We start from the raw sequence: 20,966 nt of genomic DNA on the forward strand, positions 1-20,966 counted from the left end.
AATTCAACATTTATAAGGTTACCGGGTGAACATGGATAAATTGATAAAACTATCAAGAATGAGTTATTGTCACAATTTCACGAGAAAAATGATTGTAAATCAGATGTACTACCTCACACTTAATGAGTTTTTGTGTATTTTTTTTCCTTTTTCCTTTTATAGAGTTTATAAATTACATTTTAGTTTTATGACGTCAAAAATCAAATTTTTCTGAGCTTATATGTAATTTTTTCGAGTTATAATGTAATTTTTTAAGATTAATGTTTAAGTAGATGAACTCAAAAACTTTATAATAAAACTCAAAATTTTTAAATTAAAACTCAAAAATTTCATCTTAACGCTAAAAAACTATACTATCTGATATACTACATTAGATGTATTATCCACTTAGTGCAATCTCACAAACAAAAAAAAAGTTGGCACCTAGGTAGCACGGACACTTCTCTTAATCAGCCGTCCCGTGTCCGAAACCGACACTCCTCGGACACGCCGAAACGTGTCGGACGCCTATAAAGCCGTGTCTAACTTTCAACATTTATTTGGGCACGTGTCCGACGCGTGTCCATGGTATTTGGGCCGTGTCCGACGCGTGTCCATAACATTTGGACATCATTTGGGGTGAATGATATTCTTTAGACGAGAAATGAGCTGTTGAAATAGCTTGATTAGAAGATGAGTTTTGATGGGAAATGAAAATGAGTTAAAATCATGGACAAGTTTCACATTTACTTATTTAAATTTAATATCTAATACTTTTATAAAAATAAAATCGAATGTTTATAACTATAAAATATATATTTTATTAAATTTATATAACGTGTCCCGTGTCCTAAATTTCATGGAATGCCGTGTCCCGTGTCCGTGTCCGTTTTGGTGCTACCTAGGTTGGCACCCTAAAAAAACAAACAAAAAAAATGCGAGAGTGATTAGGAGGGTTACATGATTGTTATCCGAAGCCGAATATGCCAACCTATCGCTCATGGAGTCATGGTTGAGACTTGAGAGGCCGCTAACACAAGAGAGAAGATTATTACTAATTTATCAACAAAAGAAATGAAATGTTGTTCAAAGTACTCCAATATAGAGTTACTATCATCCATGAATAAATTGTGAAGATCACTCTCCCTCCATCATAGTCCAATAACATTCACATTTCATAGCCACTAGTAATAGCCGCCTTCGTATCAAATATAAGAGTATTATAAGAAGAATTTTAATTAATCAGTTATGAGGTTACAAGTATTTATAGATACAAGAGGTTAGATAGAGATGGTAACACAATAATACAGTTTCCTAAAACTAGAATATACACAATTAAATAAGCTAAATTGGTATGTACAGAATATTTCGTTATTCTGTTTTGATATGGCTAATACGCCCCCGCAAGATGGACTTTCGATGAGTAAGACCAATCTTGTTCCGTAGTTCAAGGTACTGCGACTTGTGAAGGGGTTTAGTAAGCACATCGGTCAGCTGATCCCGGCTCACAATATGTTGAAGACGAATCTGACCAAGGAGCAGCTGTTGCTTGACAAAATGAAATGAGAGAGCCGTGTGCTTCATGCGAGAATGAAAGACCGGATTTTTGGCATAAAGAGTCGCAGATAGATTGTCACAAAAAATGGCAGGAGGTTTGGTGACAGTAATATGTAGTTCAGTGAGGAGATTCCGAAGCCAAAGAGTTTCAGTAGTGATAGACGCGACAGCTCGGAACTCAGCTTCGGTGGTAGACAGTGCGAGGCCATGTTGCTTCTTGGATGACCACGAAATGGGATTCCGTCTTAAATAGATAATGTAACCAGTGGTCGATACATAGGAGTCCTTGTCACCAGCATGGTCGGCATCACAAAAGGCGTGGAGACACGGAGAAGAGTCTCGGTACAGCTGAAGACCGAGTGTCCGGGTACCTTGTAGATAGCGAAAAAGCCGCTTCAAGGCAGTCCAGTGCGTGGTGGTAGAGTGATGTAAGAACTAGGCAAGACGGTTTATCGCAAAGGCAATGTCAGGACGGGTTAAGGAGAGGTATTGAAGGCTACCAACAATGGCACGATAGGCATGGTGGTCGTGAATGGGTTGATGATCTTCACGAGCAAGAGGCGGTGAAGTGGCCATGGGAGTAGCATTTGGTTTAGCTTCAAGCATTTTGTACTTGGAGAGGAGGTCATGTATGTACTTTGATTGGTTTAAATGTAAGCCAAGGGTGTTTGGAGTAACTTCTATTCCGAGAAAATAAGATAATGGTCCAAGATCTTTTAAAGAAAAACGATTGGACAATTTTTCGATAAAAGATTGAAGATGAGAGGGGTGAGGTCCAGTGACGATAATGTCGTCAACATAGATAAGCATATAGATACATGTGGTGTTGGTATGGAATAAAAATAAGGAAGAGTCGGAAATTGATTGTTTAAAGCCATAGGTTAGAAGATAGGAGGTCAATTCTTTGTACCAAGCGAGAGGTGCTTGTTTTAAACCGTATATAGCTTTGTTTAATTTACAAACAAAACCAGGTGGTTGAATCATAAAAACATCACAGTCAGTGTGCCTTGAAGGAAGGCATTATTAATATCTAATTGTCTCAGGGACCAAGATTTGGTGACGGCCAAGGAAAGTATAAGTCGAACGGTTGTGGGTTTGACTACAGGACTAAACGTATCATTGTAGTCAATGCCGGGTCTTTGATGGAAGCCTTTAGCAACAAGGCGGGCCTTGTGTTGTTTAAGGGTGCCATCAGGATTGAATTTATTTCTAAAAACCCATTTGCATCCAATGATATTTTGAGAGGATGAGCGGGGTACAAGAGACCAAGTGTTGTTCCGTGCAAGAGCATCGTATTCTTCTTGCATTACATTTCGCCAATGCGGAAGGACAAGAGCTTGCTTGACGGTGTTGGGAAGGTTGTCGGGTGAAGGGGTTGCATGGGCCATATTGTTAGCATAGCGTGGGTTTGGCTTACGAATGTCATTGTCGAGTCTCGTAGTGACAGTCCGGACAGGAGGAGGGACTGACTTGGTGCGACGAGACTGTGGACTTGGGGCAGAGTCAGCAGCGGAAGAGGGAGGTGCGTCAAAGGAGGGAGTGGTAGCAGGTGTCGAGGAGGGTTGGCCGTGTAACACCCCCATATCCAGAGGAGCCTTAACTAGGCCTTCCTTAGCATATAAGGGCATTACCATCTCGGTTACCCGAGGACAGTAATAGTCAAACGTCGATAAAAGAACTATTATGTTATATTACAAGTGATTTAAAACCAACTGACGATATAAAAGATACAACTCAAAGGCTACTCACTATAACTATCAATTCTCGTGAAGACTCATCCCTGCCCGGACTCCAGCTATCCACGATATCAACACCTGCTAAGACAGACGGCTCACCATAAGGGATCACGGTAGACACATAAAACAACAAGACAACCACACAAGGTCAGTATTGAGATAAGATACAACAATGTCAACAACACCTAACAATACAATACAACACAATCAGCCACACACAAGCACACCCACACCGATCAATCTCCGTCATCGACTGTCCACTGGACCAGCCCTGCCAGTGGGGAACCGCAGCTGTACCCACCAAATCCCCGCTCATCATACCGAGCGATAACCCTGTCCCATTAATGTGCACATCCCCTCCCGTGGCGGGTTCCACGGAGGGCAAAACTAGGGCGTGAAGCCACTCCCGCAAGTGACTCCACTCAGCCGAGAACGCATCTCGAGAACCATAGACAAGCAATCACAACCATCAACAGCAATCAATCAACAACCGTCACAATACAATTACGATAATACACAACAACCACAACAACCGACGCACTAGGCCATCTACAGAAACTGAGTAGGCGAACCTACCTTTAAGCAACCGCAACCAATCCATGCCAACATATGACATATCCAGCAACCAAGCAAAGCCTATAACCACAACACAATCATCTATTACTACCAAGCAAACCCTAACTGCAGAGACAAGGATACGGATGATGATGACGACATACCTATGAGGAGAAACCCGGCAAAAGACCGCTACCCGACTTAAGCTATGCTCTCCTAAGGCACAAGGACCTTCAAAAGGCTTCCATGGAGGTTTTATGGTGAAAGGAAGGGAAATGGGCGACTAAAGGATAGAAGGAATGAGGCGGAAATGATTTGCGGATTTAACAAAACGCGATTAAAAACCCTCGCTGAAAACCCGATACTCGATCGAGTGTCACACATACTAGATAGAGTGACACCCTACTCGATCGAGTACCTAAGCTACTCGATCGAGTAGCCTCTACTCTATCGAGTACCTCCCATAACTCCCAACCCAAGGTGATCTGGCACGCACTTCTAAGGGCTATACCGCTCCCAAGGTCAGTCAACGCTGGTCAAAGGGCCTCTAAAAGGGCGGGTATTACAGGCCGTGGCCTGTGGGAGGTGGATCAGAGGGTGAAGAAACAGGGGTGGGGATTTCAGTGGCAGGGGTTGAGGTGGGGTTGCGACGGGTATAGACATGTGTGAGGGGGGGCTTTGGTTGCATGGGAGGAATGGAGGACGAGGGATTTGATTGAGCTGGTGGTGATGAGGGTGGCGAAGGGAGGAGAGGTATATTTAAGGTGCACCATTCGTCCAAATTCGGTGGAGGAGGAACGGAATTGGTATTTTTGAACGGGAAATCGTCTTCTAGGAATTTGACATGCCTAGAGGTGTAAATTTTATTGGTTTTAGGGTCTAAGCAATGAAATTCACTTTGAGTATTAGAGTAACCAACGAAAATACAAGCAATTGAACGATTCTCGAGTTTGTGCTTAGTATACGGTCTAAGCCAAGGGTAACATAAGCAACCAAAATTGTGTAATTTGGTGTAATCTGGTTGAGACTTATGTAAAGTAAAGTAGGGTGAATTGCCATTTAATGTTTTTGTAGGCAAACGATTTATAAGATAGGTAGCGGTACGGAAAGCAAAGGGTCAATAGGTAAGGGGGAGTCCAGCGTGGTTTAAGAGAGCTAGACCCGTCTCAACGATATGTCGATGGCGGCGTTCGGCATAACCGTTGTGTTCGGGAGTATGTGGTGGACTAGTGGAATGCGAAATTCCGTCATCTAGAAGGGTGGGATTAAGTTTTATGTACTCTCCACCATTATCGGAGAAGAAGTGACGTATTGTCGTATTGGTCTTTGAAAAAACTTTTCTACTAATGCTTTAAATCGGGAAAAAACTGATGTGGTTTCGGACTTACGTTTTAATGGATACAGCCATATATATTTACTGAAGTGGTCTACAAATATAACATAGTATTTGTAGTGGTCATTAGATAGGACAGGACTCGTCCATAGGTCAGAAAAGATAAGATCGAGTGGTGCATTCGATTCAAAGGATGAAATAGAAAACGGAAGTTTCTTACTCTTGGAAACACAACAAGCATGACAAGAGTCGAAATCAGGAACATAAATAGAAATACTTTTATTAATTATTTTTAGTACATCATACGTCGGATGTCCTAATTTATGGTGCCACGATATAGGCGTGGTTCCTCTTTTGATAGCGGTGTGCACGAGAGGCGGTGATGGTGTCCATTCATATATTCCCTTGGTTGCTCGGCCCTAGAGGAGCAGTCTCCCCGTTCGGTTTTCCTTAACAAAAAAGGAATCGTGTGAGAAAATTACAAAGCGTTATTATCACGACATAGTTGTGAAATTGACACAATATTTCTAGAGATTTTTGGTACATGAAGAACGTTAGTAAAAATGAGATTATCTTTAGAAAATGAACCTGTGTTAGCGATAACAAGAGCAGAGCCATCACCAATAATTAAATCATCAAAGCCGTCATAGGGAGAATGGAATGCAAGGGTGTTGAGGTCTTGGGTCAGATGGTGTGACGCGCCACTGTCAAAGAGAAAAGCTTGAGAAGGTGGCGGGTTGCCGTATTGGGCAGCGTGAGCTTGAGGCGGTCCCTGCTGGTTGCGAAAGGGCGGTGCAGGGAAGACAATTATCGGGAACAACTTGCGAAAGAGAGGGCAGTCGGAGATGACATGACCAGTCTCCCGACACCACTGACACCTGCCCTTGAAGGGACGCGGACCAGCAGCATTGGGAGGGGGATTTTGAGGCTGGTTTTGGGCGAAAACAGGTGGTGAATTGTTGTGGAATGAGTGGCCACGCTGGTGGTTTGGTTGTCGATAAGCTGGGTTGGCCGACGGTGCAAAAACAGTAGCGGTGGAATTGGTTTCGTGCTGGAGAAGCAACTCTTGTTGGAGGAGCTTCTCATGAAGCGCCTCAAAAGAGATGGGGTTATCTCGAGCCCGTACGGTGGTAATGACGGGTTTATGGGTTTCATAATCAAGGCCTCGAAGGACCTTGGCTATGACATCTTCCGGGTCGAGGGTTTTGCCCATGAGAGCAAGTTGATCAATATAAACCTTAAGAGAGTTCATATAGTCAGAAATAGATTGGTTTGCGGTTTTTGAGATTGACTCAAAGCGTTCTTTGAGTTGCATGATATGCGCCCGAGATGGGTTGGCGTAGGTGTTAGCGAGGATATCCCACACTTCTTTTGTGGTTTTAGCCCGTACGATAAGTGGTTGTAGGGCAGCGGTTAAGGTACCCATAAGGGCACCTAAGATTAGACCGTCTTGTTTGAGCCATGTCAAATAAGCCGGATTGGTTTGTTTGGTTTTAGTCTCGTTAGAGATTGTTTGCGGTGGGGTTTGGTTCGGTTCCATCAAGGAAACCGAGGAGGCTAAGGCCGAAAAAGATATTGGTAAGTTGGAAACGCCATGCCGTGTAGTTAAGCGCGTTTAACTTGACACAATGATTGAGATTCAAGGATGTTAGCGGTTTGGTGTTGTCATGTGGATTTGGAATGGTGGAGTCGGTGATGATGGCGTTAGTCATTGGCAGAAGGGTGGAGGCGGGGCGCTTGAAGATGGGTCGTTTAGGGTTTAGAGGGTTAGAACGATGACCTTTTGATACCATATAAGAGTATTATAAGAAGAATTGTAATTAATCAGTTATGAGGTTACAAGTATTTATAGATACAAGAGGTTAGCTAGAGATGGTAACACAATAATACAGTTTCCTAAAACTAGAATATACACAATTAAATAAGCTAAATTGGTATGTACAGAATATTTCGTTATTCTGTTTTGATATGGCTAATATCAACCACCACTATAAATCCTACTTCCTGTCGAAACTCCCATCTTTAATAGATCAACTGCTACATTAATTCCTTATCAGTTGTTCTGTTGGAAACTAAAGTGCGATCAACAACTTTTTTAGGACATTTATTTGAGCTTCAACGTTTTGAAGGAGGCTTTCTTCGTTTTGTAAAAGGGACGACTTTGGCCTCTTTCATACTCCATGCTTTTAGCTTTGACATCTTTATGCTACATTTTCCTTTGTTGAACACATTTAGTTCTGCATCCTTGCCTACTGACTAAAACGGGTAAACTCGTTAGTGATGCATGTCTTTCCTCCCCCACCAAAACTTTCAACAATTGAATGATCAATCTGCAAAACAAATCTTATTATGTTAAAACATACGGAGTACGCCATAATTGTCTGAAATAGTGCCGTAGCAAGAAACGACAACTTTTGGAGTACAACGGTGGGTAAAGGGAGGCATTTAAGTTATTGCATTCATCCTACGGTCACAATGTTTATTTCTGGTATTCCAAAATCGACCATACATAATAGAAGTTCAACAAGTATAGCTAGCTGCTTACCAAAATTCTAAGTCTAATATTCTCCTGAAGATGATTAATGTCTACAAAAGCTCCAAAACTCGTCTTGTCTACCTCTTTTCTTACGGAAGATCTGCCAATATTGAACTACTTAAACAATGGAAAAACAGAAATTAGTTCGAAACGATCAAGAAGGTGAAAACAAAAGGTGTTACCTGCTTAAATCCGTACACATCAAGACTTTATATCTACTACTGTCATTCTTGAACACCTTGAAGAAAATAGCAGTTTGTTCTGTCAAATTTTGAGACGCCAAAACCAGCAACCCGAATGGCCTCCTTTGCCTTCGACTACCTCACTTTTCTCGGCACAAAGGAGCTGCTGTGGGTCAACCCAACTAGGCTCCATGAGCTCAGCCTCTTCTAAGTCAGGCACTTCGAATGAGACCTCGACATCAGCCTATCAACAACAACATCATCATCATACTGTATTTCATTATCCCCACTCCCTCAAGGCAGTAGCTCTTCTATAAGACGTTTGTATTAATTACCACGAGACCATTTAACCAATTGAGTGAAAGTAAAAGGGTTTCTTTGATGGATTAACGGGGAAGATGTCCGCAACTTGACTGAACTGATTGTTACTGATGATCCAGGATAAAAATTAGTATAAAATTGGTAAAGTAATTAAATTTATGTAAGAACTTGTAATATATACATATCTTCAGTAGGTTAAAGTAGAACAGTGTGAAAATTCAAAGATTTTGTCATTTGGGGTGAGCTGGTTTTGGCGTATGACGTTCTTACACGATTTTCTCAATTTACCTGCGATGCTGTGATGCCCACAATGTTAACTAGTGATCCACTTTTTCGCTCCTTCTCTTGGATTTCTACTTTCTCCTTTCGAAGACTTTCAATCTCATGAATAGGCCACTGCATTAGTTGGTTTCCGCTTCTACTAAGCCATAATACTCGGGGAATAGACTGCAATCCAAGAAACAAATTGATCCTAGATGATCAAACCAGAAACGCGGGCATTGGAAGGAAAACAAAATAGACGACCTGGGCATACTCTATTGGAAATGGAAAATTAACTTCATCCTAATCCTAAGAACAAGTACATAAACAAGGAAGATAGCCAGAGAATAGTGTTAGCACCTGTAGACCAGACCATCCTTTTTTCACATCGTCTGCTCGATTAGTAGCCTCTTTCACACATCCACATAATATCCGCCTTTTCTTCCCACCATCGAAGAAGGACTTAGAAGCATAAAATTTGCCTCCATAGTCATACCTCAAATCCACAGTACCCTCCATGAAATCATATGTTTCTACCTCAAATCCATCTGCTTCATCCTTGTATAAACCTAATACATAGTGATCATCATCTAGAAAACTTGCCTTGAGAACAAATTTCGTGTCTTCTTTTGCAAGATAATTCTCCGCACCATTCTTACCCTTAACACATACAGGAAAGAAATCCGGACATTCCAACATTCCAATTCTACACGATGAATGAAAAGGCTTGTCACTTCTAGTCCAAGAAACAAAATCTTTACTTTGGTACAAAAACGCTAAGCCTCGACCAGCAATTTTTCCACCCACAATTACTTGCCAAGTACCATCTGTACTTTGTCACGCAGTTGTTGGGTCTCGGAAACTGCTAGGATCGATGTCACCATAATCATTTGCGGAGATTACTGGATTATGCGAAGACTTATACCATTCCCTTAGAAAAGGGTCAGAAGGGTCTTTTGGGAATGCTATGTTTTGTGATTGGAAATTATCAGTGTCAGTCAACTCCTGTGTATAGGATGGTCGGTTTACTGCCTTGAAGAAAGGTGACAGAACCGGAGAAACAACCACCTAAATCATACATCTCAGACGGAAGAAGAGCGAATTCGAGATTAATCCAATTAACTAGATCATATGATACTGAATGACCCCATGTCATGTTTCCCCATATTGCTGAATAAGGATTGTACTGATAGAACAGATGGTACACTCCCTTATAGTACATTGGCCCTGTCAATTCAAATTGTATGCACACTTACTTAATTACATGAGTACTTCTTCGGGCATTACAGGTATTACCATCCAAGAAGAAAGTTTGGGTTTGGTACGAGGCAAATTTCATGACTAGAAAGGGCAGAATCCAAAACCTTGGAGTGGTCATTTTCGGGTCTGCTCCATTTTTGATAGTTCATTGTGTTAACTACTTAACTCTGGTTGTTTGATTTTTGAAAAGTCTAGACACATCCGATTTTGATATGAGAGCGCTTAAAAAGGAGAACATACCATTAGGAACTGCAAGTCAAACATGACAACATCCCATCAAAGCAGAAATCATATACAAGATAGAAACAGGCAAAATTAATTAGTAACCAAGTCAACAAACAACATACATACATAACAAAGAATACAAAAATCTATAGAGTATTAAATCTGCAAGTTATATTTGGAGTTACCATTCATCCAATTTTTTGGAGATTGAAAGTGGAAGCCGGTTCGATAAGGCTGCGCGTTGCCATCAGCTGCACCAGCACCGCACTGATCACGGCTTGCACTGTGAACTCCATGATGAAGTACAATGAAACACAAAAGTGTAGCCCAAATAAGAGTATTTGTCATATTGTGCATATTCAAGTAACACAATCATATAGCTAGATCCACTAAACTTGGCTCTTCAAGTCTTATTTTATGTACATATAGACTCAGTTTTCTTTGTTACGATATCATAGATTTGTATTAGTCTTATGTGAATTGGTCTTTATATTAATACAACTTGAGACAACCCAATCTAACGGGAATAGAATATCCGTACAGAAACACGTTAACCTATAAAAAAATAAAACCAATATACCGCAAAATGGTTACACTCCCTAAATTCCTATTACTCCTCGACTATCTTACTGCAAAACGGTCTTATATTGATAAACATGTAAACGATTGATTTATTGAGAGGAAAACTGAATGTATTACAATTGTGTATTTACAAGGATATGTATTACCTATTTATACATCATAAGGAATAAGCTAAATATGGAATAAAATAAACATAACAGCTATAAATTACATATTGACGGAAAGAATAGAAGATTGCATATATTGTGTGATTTGAGTCTAACGGCTCTTTGATTTGATTCCTGCAATCTTGGCTAACACCCCCCCTCAAGTTGGAGCATGGAGTGACGAAATGCCCAACTTGGAAAGGAGTTCAGTGAATGTGGCACGGCCAAGAGCCTTTGTAAAGATATCTGCGAGTTGAGCGCTTGTGTGAACGTAGTTTGGTCGTATTGTACCACGTAGGATCTCATCACGAACGAAATGGCAATCAACTTCGATGTGTTTCGTGCGTTCGTGAAAGACCGGATTCTTTGCGATGTGTAGGGCGGATTGACTAACACACATTAATTGTATGGGTTGCGGGTGTGGTATCCCGATGAAGCTAAGCAACCCTTTAAGCCATTTAAGTTCACAAGTGGTGTGAGTCATAGCGCGGTATTCGGCTTCAGCGGAAGATAAGGCAACGGTCGGTTGTTTCTTGGTTTTCCATGAGATGGGAGAGGAGCCCAAGAAGACTAAGTATGCGCTGAGGGATCGGCGAGTGGTAGGACAAGCAGCGTAATTGGCATCGCAATAGGCGTGTAAGCATAGGTCGCTGTCGGACCGAAGGAAAATCCTTGGCCTGGTGCATTTTTAAGGTAACACACGACCGTAAGGGCAGCATCCCAATGTTCTGTTGTTGGGGCGTGCATAAATTGGGCTAGAATATGAACCGAGTAAAGTAATTCAGTAATTGTGAGATAAACTAAACGGCCCACAAGTCTTCGATACGGTTGTGGGTCGAGAATAGGGGCGGCTTTGGAGCGTCCGAGTTGGTGATTTGGTTCCATAGGTATCGAGGCGGGCTTGGACCCAAGTAACCCAGACTCGGAAAGAATGTCGAGGGCGTACTTGCGTTGGGATATAAAAATTCCAGATTCATTTCGGGCGATTTCAAGGCCGAGAAAATATTTTAGAGGTCCTAAGTCCTTCATGTGGAAACAATTGCTGAGATATTGTTTAAATTCCGTGATTTTAGCAGCATTGTTACCACAGATGACTAGATCGTCGACATAAATAAGAACGTGTACCTCCATGTCTTTTGTGGAAATTGAGAAGAGGGAGTGATCATACGGGCATTGGCGGAATCCATATTTTGTGAGGGCGGAAACGAGTTTGGCATACCAGCAACGTGGAGCTTGACGTAACCCATATAGAGACTTTTGTAATCGATAAACCCGTGTATCGTCGGATGGTAAAAACCCGGGAGGAGGTTTCATGTAGACTTCCTCAGTCATATCTCCATGGAGAAAGGCGTTATGAACGTCCATTTGGTTAATGACCCACTTCTTGGCTGCCGCGATTGCGAGTAAAGTGCGGATGGTTACAAGCTTGATAGTTGGGGCGAAGGTTTCATTGTAATTGACACCTTCGACTTGGCGATTGCCCATTACCACGAGGCGGGCTTTGTATCGTTCAATGGACCCATCCGCATTATACTTGATCTTGTAGACCCATTTGGAGGCAATGACCTTCTAATTTTGAGGTAGAGATGTGAGCGACCAAGTATTATTGCGTTCAAGAGCATTTAGTTCGAGTTGCATCGCATTTCGCCATTCGGGTACCTGTACTGCATCTTTATAAAAACTAGGCTCGTGATGTTTAGTCACGGCCGAAAGAAAAATACGGTGGTTAGGGGAAAACTTAGAATAGTCAATATAATGTGAGATAGGAAATCGAGTACCTGAGGATGGTGTAGATGCGGTGAGCGAGTGAGACGAGGGACGGACTGTTTGTAACACGTAATCTTGTAGATTGGAGTTGGAGATTTTGATACGGTGTCCACGTCCCATATTGGGAGGTTCGGGTGTGGGAATCGTGGTGGGTTGGGTGGGCGTAGGATCGTGTGAAGAATTGTTTGTGGTAGTAGGGTTTTGTGTGGTCGAGGTGGGTTGAGTGGTTTGAGTCGAGGGCGTAGGAGTCGGGTTTGAGGATGGTTGAACTGTGACTACTTGGTCAACGGGTGTCAAATGGTCACTATTGAAGGGGTATGAGTCTTGGTCAAGGTCGTCCAAATTTAACGAGTGGTATGGAAAATTGTTTTCAACAAAAATAACATCCCTTGATACGAAGTAGGAACCGGTGTCTAAATCGTAAAGTTTCCAACCCTTTTTTCCAAAAGGGTAGCCAATAAAAATGCATTTCCGGCTCCTTGAAGTAAATTTGTCTTTGGTACGATTTTTCGCATAAGCGAGACACCCAAAGACACGGATATTATCCATGGGTGCCGGTTTTGAAAAAAGTTTTTCGTACGGAGATTTTCCATTAAGAAGTTTGGAAGGAGTACGATTTAATAAATGAACTGCTCCCAACACACACTCGCCCCAAAAGAAAAGGGGTAATTTTGCTTGAAATAAAAGTGCGCGGGCAATGTTTAAAATATGACGGTGTTTTCGCTCCACCCGACCATTTTGTTGAGGCGTGTCTATATTTGAAGTTTGGAAAAGGATGCCGTTAGTTTGAAATAATGGAATAAGAGGTTCAAATTCAGTGCCGTTATCACTACGTAAAAGTTTGATATTTTTTTCAAATTGACGAGAAACCATGGCAAAAAAATTTAATAAAGTTTTTTTCGCGTCACTTTTGTGACGTAAAAGGTAAACCCACGTGGATCGTGAGTAGTCATCGACAATTGTTAAAAAATAACGAGACCCGCAAGATCCGTTTTCGGAATAAGGACCCCATAGGTCACAATGAATTAAATCAAAAATAGCAGTAGCATTGTTTGTACTTAAAGAAAAGCAAAGACGAGTTTGTTTCGCTCGTATGCAAATATCGCAATTATTAGAATGAAAATTACTAATGTTCTTGTGTGAAATAAAAGGTAAAAAACGCATAGCATGTGGAGAAGGGTGCCTCAACCTACGATGCCAAAGGTCGAATGTGGAAGCAGATTGCACCGTACAAATTGTTGCTTGCTTGTTATTAACTCCTTGAAGATAGTACGAGTCCTCGTCTTTGCTCACCCGCACCAATCACTATCCTCGAGGTACGGTCCTGTATGAGGCATAATTTATGAGAAAATTGTATAGTTAGAGACATGTCAAGAAGTAGACTTGAGACGGATATAAGATTACATTGTAAATTTTCAGCATATAAAACATTTCGTAAAATAAGACGGGAAGACAAACATATATCACCGGTTTTAGTAGCAATTGTAAGATCACCATTGGGCAATCCTACTGATAATGGGGAAATATCACGTATATTGGTGAATTGGTTTATAGAACCCGACATATGATGCGACGCCCCCGTATCAATAATCCACGAAAAATTAGAAAAAGAATAAACATTACCAGAAACTTATTCATTAGCAGGAGTCTGATGTCGAGCCCGCCACATATTAGTGATTTCCTCAAGTTGTTGAGGAGTCATTGAATTGAAATCCAACTTGTCAAAATTGGACAGAGGAGCATTCGTGGACAGAGGAGCATTTGAAACAGCCATACCTCCGTTGCTACTCGGACTCGAACCAGCCGCCATATTCACGTGAGGAGTGCTACCTGCAGATTTATGTTTTCTACGTTCCCATATTTCTCTGCCCTTAACATCAGGGACAAAGCGAGCATTGCTTAAATCCGTATCAGACGGATTAATGTAAACACGATCGCGGGGACGATTTCCCCACCAATAAGGAAACTCACTAGTGACCTGATAGCATTTCTTAAAATAATGACCAGGACGATTGCAAGATATACAAAAAGGGCGATTGGAATTGTTCGACGAATAAGCAGTATTCGTATTCGAAAAAACAGGGGTCCCAAAAACAGAGTGTGTTTCTCGTCTTCCTCCCCCCGATGCCTTAGACCCATGGTGAACCCGGGCTGCAAACGCAACTGTGTCAGGGGCAGACTCGTGTTTTGGATAAGACAAATTACGGACACCTTCATCTTGCAATAAACGGTTATATACAAGATCAAAATTGGGAAGAGGATTAAGAGAAATAATTTAAGAACGGGAGTTAGAGAAACGGTCATCAAGACACATCAAAAAATCGCGTACCCGTTTCTTTTCTCATCGAGAATTGATAATATTCATCCAATCGTAGGCGCATGGATTGCAAGAGCATGAAGGGATTGTGTCGTGCTCAATTATTGCATCCCAAATCGCCGTCATTCGACCATAGTAATCCATAATGCTTTCGGTAGGTCCCTGTCGACACCCCATCAACTCCGCTTGCAACTGATATATGCGTGCTTCATTGCTCTGAGAAAAGCGATTCTTGAGATCCACCCAAACCTGTTTAGCCTCAGGTCGGAGTGAAATTTGCGGCCTGAGACCGGGTGCTATGGTGTTGAAAATCCACATCGTCACCAACGCGTTGGCTATTGTCCAGGATTCGAATTTGTCGGAATTAGATGCCGGCTTGGTAATAGAACCATTAATATAGCCAATCTTGCCTTTGGCAATTAACGCTAGATTGAAGGAACGAGACCATTCGGCGTAATTTTTACCGTTGAAAACGATCGGAGTAATACTATGTCCGGTATGTTCCACATGAACAACTGAATAATTGGGTTGTGTTTGTGGAGTTTCGATGAGAGATTGATCGGGGTTTGTCATATTTGTGATTGAGGATCGAAAGAAAAGAGATCGAAAGACGGAATTGGATCGAAAACTAGGCTTTTAAAACTGATACCATGATAAACATGTAAACGATTGATTTATTGAGAGGAAAACTGAATGTATTACAATTGTGTATTTACAAGGATATGTATTACCTATTTATACATTATAAGGAATAAGCTAAATATGGAACAAAATAAACATAACAACTACAAATTACATATTGACGGAAAGAATAGAAGATTGCATATATTGTGTGATTTGAGTCTAACGGCTCTTTGATTTGATTCCTGCAATCTTGGCTAACATATATGAAAATTGTCCACACATAACCACTTATATTTTATATAGTTGAACACTCTACCATGTTCATCTATTGAATTTGAGAGGGAAAATATTTGTTATTAGCAATTTGTTGCTATAAAACTTGAAACTGCTAGCAGGTGGGATAAGTATGTACACTTTTATTATTTTATATTTTTCATCCAAAATTAAGTAATTTTGTAAAGCAACTCATAATGACAAGATGATAACTGATGCACGAATAACGTGGGTATATATCCAATAAACAAATATGTTCAAGTCATTCCTAATGTTATAGATTCATTCAGCTGCTTTTAAAGTCTAATATCTCAAAAAATATTGCTCATCTTGCTCTGGATTCAGTTGGAGATGAAATTACATGATGTTAGCTTTCCAATGAGTGGTCTTATGCTTGATTCGGTTGAGTAACGAATGAGATGTGGCTGTTTTAAGTTAAGCTGTTCACGATAGACGCGAATTATACAAAGGCTCTCGATTACGACTTTCAAGGGATGCAAGGCTTGTGTTGGAGTCCAGTTTTGGAGTTGATATTCATTCTTCTTGTGCAAGCGAAGAAAACACCAAGTGAAGAGCAAGAATTAAGAATGAACAATATTTTGGGGGAAGCTTTTCTTTCTTATTCACTCACACCATGAAATTGAGGTACGACCATGAGATTTATAGGACAAGAAAAAAAACTATAAATAACTCACTAGGAATTTGGAATGTCACCCAATAATGACTCCATAAACTTTATAATAAAGCAACCATAATAAACACCTTATTGTAACCATTAATCATAGTTAATACCCAACAATTTGAATCAATTTTCAACACTCCCCCTTGATTCAAACCCACACACTCCCAGTAGACCTGGCAAAACGGGTCAACGGGTTGGGTCGAGTTTGGGTTTTTCATTGATTTCGGGTTAATTCGGTCATTTCGGGTTTCGGGTATGTTTCGGGTTTGTTGGTCGGGTCAAGCGGGTCGGGTCATTTTTGGGTCAATGAATAATAGAGAAATAGCCATTTCAAGTCTTCTCGGTTCACTTAGAGTTATATTTTGTTAAACCATTTTCGGGTTTGGTGGTTTCAGATCGGGCAATTTCGAGTCGGGTCAAGAAAGCTCAGGTCGGCTGGGGTAATTTCGGGTTTTCGGGTGACTCCCAACTGAGTTGTAAGAAACTGATGTTTAGCTTGCGGAAAGCGACTTTGTGAAGATATCAGCTACTTGCTCATTTGTACCGCAAAACCTTAAAGCAACTTTTTCATTAGCTACAAGTTTCCGGATGAAATGGTATTGCACATCAATATGCTTAGTTAGACTATGGAATGGCGGGTTTGTTGCCATTGCTATCGTTGATCTATTGTCACAATATAGGAGCGTAGCATCAGTTTGCTCAATGTCAAAATCAGCTAGCAATTTCTGGAACCACAATACTTGTCGTGCTGCTGCACTAACTGCTACATACTCAGCTTCAGAAGACGACAACACCACTGTTTCTTGTTTCTTAGAACTCTAGGTGATTGCTCCAAAACCCAAACTAAAAACACTACCTGAAGTGCTCTTTCTACCATCCAAGCATCCTACCCAGTCACTTTCAGTGAAGCCAAACAGCCGAAAGTCTGAAACTTTAGCATACCATATAACATACTTTAGCATTCCACCACCATAACGGAGAATTCGCTTTGCTGCATCAAGATGTTGCTTGGTTGGATTATGCATATACCTTGACACAACACTAACAGTATAAGCAATATCAGGTCTAGTGTGCGTCAAATAGTTCACACAACCTACAAGACTTCGGTATAATCTCCCATCAGCATGATCGATTCCATCATGTCGCTGCAACTTCTCATTCACATTCATGGGTGTGGACGCAACTTCACAATAGGTCATGTGGAACCTCTTTAACAAATCATGTGCATACTTCTCTTGACACGCAAAAATACCATCATCACTCTGTTTTACCTCAAGTCCTAAAAAATATTTCAACAAACCCAAATCTGTCAACTCATACCGACTAATCATAATATACTTGAACTCGTCAACAATAGGTTGAAATGAACCCATATATATCATATCATCCACATAAAGACACACAACCAAAAAATCTCCATTGCCTTGCTTCTTCAAACAAAGAGTAGGTTCATTTTCACTTCTTGTGAATCCACTTGAGTGGAAGAAAGTGTCAATTTTGCTATACCAAGCACGTGGTGCTTGCTTGAGCCCATAAAAAGCTTTACTCAGCCGGTAAACTTTGTCTTCTTGGCCGCCAGAAATAAACCCCTCTGGTTGAGAAACATAAACCTCCTCCTGCAACTCTCCATTTAAAAAAGGCAAACTTCACATCAAATTGGTAGACAGGTAACTTGAACTATGCAGCCACCGCAAGAAATGCTCTCACAATTTCAAAACGAGCAACGGGTAAGAATGTTTCCTCATAATCCACGCCTTTCTGTTGGGAGTATCCTTTATCACCTTATCTAACCGTTGTTTTGTATTTCAAATGTATATCACCTTATCTAACCGTTGTTGCACCTATTATTTGGCGTAGTGTGGGGGTTGTGAGGAGAGCATGGTGGTGGTCATGGGTGGTGGATTGGGTGGTGTTAGGTGGTCGGAAATGGGCTGTAAAAGAAGGTACACGGGTTATGTTTAGCCGAGTGTTTGTGGTGTTGTTGGCTGTTTGTTTTGTGTTATGTAATAGGTGTTTAGGCTAGAGTTTGGCGGTGGCTTGTGGTGCTGGAAGTGGCCGTGACCACCGTGTCTAGGAGGGGGTGGTGGTGATTAAGATGGTGTTTGGTGTGTGTATGTCGAGTGTGTATGTGGGTGTATAGGGCTGCTAGTGTGCGTTTTGTTGCTGTTGTTTGGAATGGTTGTAGGGGCCGGGTGAGGTGGCTGACCAGAGTAGGGGTTGGCCGTGGTGAAGGTGGTGAAAGGTGGTGGTGTTGGCTGTGTGTATGGTGGTTGTCGGGGCTGTTTTATGGGCTGTCCAAACATGGTTTAACCCGTGTTTGTGGGTGTGTCATGAGTGTTTTAGTCGAGTTATAAGACGAGTTTTACTTAGTGTATTATGGGCTATGAGTCGGGATTGGAGCCATGTTTAGCGGGGGATGTGAGTCGGGATTTAAATTTAATTATATTAAATTATATAATTAGATTAGTTAGTAATTAAATTTATTTAATTGTATTTATTTAGGTGACGGTTTTGTGAGACGGTTTTATAAGACGGATCTTGCTTGTGTCGAGTAGCTTATGGAGATTTGCTAAAAGGAAGGTTTATCCTACTCCGTTTCAATAATGTGTATGTTTGTTAGTGGGTCATTCGTCATTTCTTGCATTATATGAGTCGTTTGCATATTGTATTTGGGAATGTGTATCATGATGAGTTGGTAATTGGCATATCGTATGGTATCTTACATTTATTGTGTTTGTCATGTATATTGGAGGGCATGACAGTTTATCTTGGTTACTTGTTATTGAGGAGACGTGAGGCGGTTGGGAGACCGTCTCATGCTCGGGTCGCCTTGGAGCTTCCCACTCCAAGAGGGATGTGCACATTAATGACTTGAGTTTAGAGGGACTCGTGTAGTTGAGACACGATGTCTGGCAGAAGACCCGGTTGGCTTCTGTGACTGGTACGTCTGGGCGTGTCCCGGTACCTGTTTGTGTGGAGTGGTGTCGTGGGCGTGTCCCTGGCACCGGTGGTTGTGGGTACGTCTGGGCGTGGTTCGGTACCGGCATGGTGGTTATTTGATAGCGTCTCATTCATATCATAGTCATGTTGCATACTCACACATTTTGTGTCGTGTCTTACTTTATTTATTGAAACTGACGTGTTGTGTGTCTGTGTAATTGTCACCTATTTCCAGGGTGGCTTGTGTCGATCCATATGATATTTTCGATCATATGGAGAGCAGATTAAGTACATGTTATCTTTGATAGCACGTGGGAGACGGGACGAGTCTTGATGATATCCGAGTCGAGTATAGTTGGCTAGAAGAGTATAGTTCACATGAGTTGTACTTTCCTTCGTCTATTAGTTTATGGTTTGTAATCACTAAACTTCTTTATTTATATAAAGAGTTTCTTAATTTTAATTCTGATTTCACTGCCTCGGGAAACCGAGACGGTAACATCTCCCAATTACCGTGGCCGGGTAAGAAGGGGGTGTTACAAAGAATTTGTTACTCGGTAGAAATCTCCATTTTTTCCATACAATATCTTTGTCATATTGAGGGTTCCTCCCCTCATCTCTACAAATTCTATCTCTCGACGAAAACTCCCCATGAAGAAATTTCAAGTGAAGCAGCATTTCTGATGTAAAACTAGATCAAGTTTTAACGTGTTTGAGTAAAATTGCAGCGCGATAAATTTTTAGGTGTTTTGTGTTTAAATTGGAATGAAAATAAAGATGGATATGTGTATAACTCTTACCCTCACAAGGACTAAGCTAAACACTCGGGATTCAACCTCGCAAGGAAGAACCAATAACTAAACTCACAAGTTTAGAAGGGATGCTTACAAGCAATTAAGTATAAACTTAACTTTTATTTCAAACTCAAGATATCATAACAAGGACGGCATAACTACCTATTTATAATCTATATGGACCGACCTAACACGCCTATATCGGTTTCCATCTTCTACCATAAAACAATTAACTTGATAACTAAGATAGCTAGAATTAGGAAACTTATGCTTAGGAAAGTATTACATCAACTCTTAATAAAATAAATTAACTCGAATAAAATAACTATTGTACTCTTGGTATTTATTCATAAATTTTGAACATACTAGGATATGACTCCTTATGGTAAGAAGCCTCGACATCACTGCCTGAGACGCCAAGTAAAACCTTAACACGCCTGAACAATACTGAAGTAATTTGAACAATCCTGGAAGGTGTTCACTTTCTCTCGTTATGACTAATTCCTTTTCAAGTTATCATATTCACTTGACTTGGGTCATTCTAAAATCTTTCGACTAACTTGAAAATGTCTTGACTTATCAATACTTTGTTATCACTCATTGTTCCTGCATCAAGTTCACACTCCTTATCCTTTACATGAGAAGCACTATCAGCATACAGATTTTGGCATTTTGGGTCTGAGAGTGATGATTTGGTTCATGAGGAGGTTGTTTTGCAAATTGCCAAGAAGAAATGGCTATCGTCGGATTCCTCTCTTGTTAGCAAGGTCTCCATGGTTCAGTTTCAATTTGTTGTGGTCAAAGAAAACTCGAGCATGAATTATAGTCACAAGGTGGATCATTCTAATCGTTGGGATCAATGGTTAGGTCTGGTGCTAATTCGAGGAAGAGATCTT

At 41.0% G+C, this 20,966-nt stretch overlaps 1 pseudogene; it reads right to left on the bottom strand.

Moving 5' to 3' along the window:
- Positions 1-7,182: 7,182 nt before the first annotated feature.
- Positions 7,183-10,302, bottom strand: LOC141652220 (beta-fructofuranosidase, insoluble isoenzyme CWINV1-like; annotated as a pseudogene).
- Positions 10,303-20,966: the final 10,664 nt, after the last annotated feature.

The sequence above is a fragment of the Silene latifolia genome, chromosome 4, assembly GCF_048544455.1.
Source record: "Silene latifolia isolate original U9 population chromosome 4, ASM4854445v1, whole genome shotgun sequence".
Taxonomy (NCBI): Eukaryota; Viridiplantae; Streptophyta; class Magnoliopsida; order Caryophyllales; family Caryophyllaceae; genus Silene; species Silene latifolia.